The sequence below is a fragment of the Glossina fuscipes genome, unplaced genomic scaffold, assembly GCF_014805625.2.
Source record: "Glossina fuscipes isolate IAEA_lab_2018 unplaced genomic scaffold, Yale_Gfus_2 221, whole genome shotgun sequence".
Classification (NCBI taxonomy): Eukaryota; Metazoa; Arthropoda; class Insecta; order Diptera; family Glossinidae; genus Glossina; species Glossina fuscipes.
In genome coordinates, this window is record NW_023998564.1 from 3,173,219 (window position 1) to 3,177,453 (window position 4,235).

A 4,235-nucleotide genomic window follows, 5' to 3' on the forward strand; every position below is an offset into this window, starting at 1 on the left:
CGTTTGATGCTTTAAAAAAATAATCATGTGCATTAATACAAAGCCGGAGGTCAGACGACTTTATAAATTTGCGATATCTAGTTATAGAAGATATATTAAAGAAATTATTGTTAGAAATAACATTTTGTTTAAAGTATTAGATATAAACCGATCAATGTTACTAATGCAATTTCGGCGAGTATTTTACGATAAATAAGATGACGAACTAATAACATTAGAGTAATATTACTAAAGAATGAGCTTTTCTTTATCATTATACTTGACTTCACTAGCGGGCGGAGTATATTAAATAAACGAAACAATCAAAAAAACTTAAAAACCGATCAATTCAGAATATAATTCTGAATTTAAGCATCTCTGTTTTTTTAGTGTGTCTATGTGCACAAGAAGAAATTTGTTGAAAATAGATTGGTTCGGACTATTTTTCAACAACTGTCTTATATTTAACAGTCATAATAAGAAAAAAATTGTAATTTTCGACACTTCCCTGCAAAATTCGCTAATTAGCTGCAATTTGATGCACTAAATTGGTCTGGGAAATCTGGGTCGTGTGGCTTAATTTTTTGATATATCGACTTTTTGAAAGGAACTAATTTTTCAACATTTCAGGATGTAAATGGTCATAAGAAAAATTTGAAATTAACTGCATCAAATTTGGGCTATATATATTTATCTCGTATGGATGTCCTAATGAAGACTACGCTTATAGATGGCAATAAGGTCTTATGTTTAATACTTTGCGGCAAATATATCTCAAGAATAACAAAATCGTCATGAAATTAAGTTTTCTGAATTTGTACATCAACTCACTCAGACAAGTGCTCTTTATACACTATGGACAAATGATATAATGTATAGCTTTTCGTTTTTTTACCATGAAAACAAGTAAAAATAGTATAGTCGGACAACGCGTGCCGTTAGATACCCTCCACCACTTTTCCTAGTATAGTTATTCAGTCATTTTGGTAATAACAGACCAAAAGATGCACGTTATTTTCAAGTATTCATGAAAGTGCCAAAACATCATATGGCGGCATCTAAAGTTAGCTAACATTATTACCAAAGAATTTTATTATTTTTCAATTTCCGTCATAAAAAACTAGAAAATAGACTTTCTCTCCACGTAAGGGCTTGTTTTTCATGCTAACCCTTATGTATGTTACGGTCTAAAAAATAGACCTATGTGATCGAAAAAGTGATCGAAAAAGTGCACAGATTCCAATCATTTTCAATAACGCCTGTCATTGGGCCAAAACACGTCAGTGTACAGTGTATTTCGCCAAAATATCTCAAAAATTCCGATCTGTAGCTTGAAGGCAACTCAACATGGGCAAACTGCAGATGGAATAGACAAGCCTAAATACGAAATCCAGAAAGTGAAAGGTAAGGTGTGAGAGCGGTGAAAAACGAAAGAGTAGAAAGACAAAACAAACGGTTCAAATTACAGTACACAAAATATCAAATAAGTTGCTGTAGATAGGAAAAAAGCAAAAGTGCAGTCTGAGATGTTCAATATAAAATATTCCCGGGATTGAGGTATGTGACGAAGGTCGCAAATGTCAAGTGCTGGGATCATTTCCAAATAAGATTTGTCGTAGGTACGCTTGGTCATAAGTCTGGCAACTATGTCGCGCGGTATAGTCGTATATATTTTGTTTCGGCAATTAATATTTTAATTTTTTGTTGAATTTCGTGGCTATTCTGCCTTATAGTATGTGAATTTATAATATACTTTGAGAAGAAAGTGAGTGAATTCAAAGTAAAAGAAATATTTTTCCTTTACGCTTTGAATCATTTGATTTTTGCAAACAAAAATTTTGAGCCTTGATATAAATCTCTCTTTTTTTTTTTTTTGTTTTCTCTCTTTTTCTCTGTTATTTTTTTGCTGTTTGGAGTTTGTGTTGCTATTGATCTCTCGTTACAGTGTCAACCTAACAGAGAAGTTTTGCACAAATTGGTTGATAAATTTTTATGTTCAGGATTTTTTTAGTGATTTGTGTGTCTGTTCTTCATAATCCACAACTGTCTTTTTGACAGGACATGGAGTGTTTATATACACCTTGTCGGGCGAAATCAGGCCCGGATTCTGATAGATTCGTTTCTTGTTGGCTCTGCGAGCGCTTTGGTCATGCAAAGTGTGCCGGTATTCTCGGCCGTGCTGCTGACGCAGTCGCTGATCCGTCTAAAGGCTTAAGATGGTCATGTCCTGACTGTAGGCAGCGGTACATTGACTTTTATAAACTTTTCACGGAGACCCGTTATGGTTTCTCGGAATTGAGTAGAAATCTCGGTTCCTTGTGGGAAAAGTTTGAGCTCATTAAGTCTAGGTCTACTCGTAGCGTAGCGTGTGGGACGTCACCTCTGGCTTTCTCCAAATCTAATTCGTCGGTACAAGTTACCGCTCCCTCTAACTCTGAAATGAACAGTAATGTTTCCGATATTGCTGAGTCGGTTGGTAGCAAAACAGTTACAAACAAACCGGCAAGTCCATCGGTTTTAAGCTACGCTGAAGTGGCAAGGGTATCTCCGCCCAGAGTCGCCACTCACTCTAATCAAGAGCCATCGCCTAAAAGTAATGAATAGAAAAATAAATCATCCTCTCCTCCTGGCTGTTCGCGTGTGAATGCTGGTCACCAGACTGGGCAAGTCTCACAAGCTGCCGGTACAAGGGCGATAACCCCATCTATATTTTCCCCAACTCGAAACTCTGCTACCGTGAACCCCCCTCCTGTTCCAAATAATGACATTTGCTTGACGGCAGTTCCTCCTGGAAAAGCAATATTTGTGTCAAGACTGGCGCCTGAAACATCGGTGGACAACATAAAAGGTTATCTGGCGACGAAAGTCCCATCAGTCAACTTAAAGCGTGTTAGCATCTTCAAAATGGCTCCTTCTCAAGCTAGGGCAATCTCCTCTTTTAAAATATTAGTTCCGACTGAAAACAGTGAAATGTTGTTAAACAAATCACTGTGGCCAGTAGGATCCTTAATTAAGGAATTTATCCCTCGAGATCGTCCCCGTAATACCAAGGCAATAGTCTTGTCGCCTTCAAAAAACTAATTGTTTTTTCAGGCCCACTATCTCTCATTTATCAATATGTTAGGGGCCTAAATTCGAAAATTCGTTCCACTTTTCTAAATTCAGTGAGCACGGAATTTTTCTGTTTGGCGTTTACTGAAACTTGGCTAAAACCCGATCTTCATTTGTCGGAACTTTTTCATAATTCTTTCCAAGTGTTTAGAAATGATCGAGTGAATCGCATTGGTGGTGGTGTATTAATTGCCATATCTGCGTCAGTCCCGTCCAATTTAATTGAATTTCCCACTTCTCCTGACGTTGAATTTATCGCTATTCGTGCGAATATGCCTGATAAACATCTATTTATAACCTGCTCCTATATTCCCCCAAATTCCGACAGGAAACACGCTTCCCTCATTTGTGAAGTGGCCAAGCGGTCTAGACCCACTGATGTGGTCGTTGCATTGGGTGACTTCAATTTGCCTCAAGTCACTTGGTGTAGCACTGATAATTCTGGCTGTTTGGTGCCTACTTCAAAGTCTGATAGGGCTGTTGTGTTCTTTAGTGGATTGTTTGATCATAATTTGGGGCAATATAATTGTACCCCTAATTGTAATGGTAGGCTGCTTGATCTCTGCTTTGCCAATTTTCCCGAGATTTACGTAAACCGTTGTCCACCTTTTAGTTTACCTGAGGATCCTTATCATCCATCAATATGCATTTCCTTTCATCATATTAGTGATGGTTTGTTGAAATGCCTTAATGTGCCAAATCAAACTTTTTAAAATAATTATTACGATTTTCATAAAACCAATATTGTATTACTAAAACATCGTCTTTCACATCTGACGCTTGATTTCTCAACCGGTAGTATTGAAAGCTTATTGTCATCGTTCTACAATACATTAAATCTAGCTATTGCTGCATCTGTTCCGATCAAGCATCGTCGACCTCGAAGCAGGTGTCCTCCGTGGTTTAATAAGACAATTAAATATCATAAGAATAGAAAAAACTCGCTATTCAAAAAATATTCGAAAAGTGGCTCTGCGCTCGACTATGTCGCTTACTCGGTGGCGAGCCATAGATTTAACTCCCTCAACCATCATTATTACTGCAGATACCTTCAGTTCATTAAATCCTCTCTGTTTGCTAATCCTAAATTCTTCTTTAAATTTGTTAACTCTAAAAGAAAAATTTCCACATATCCCTCTCATGTT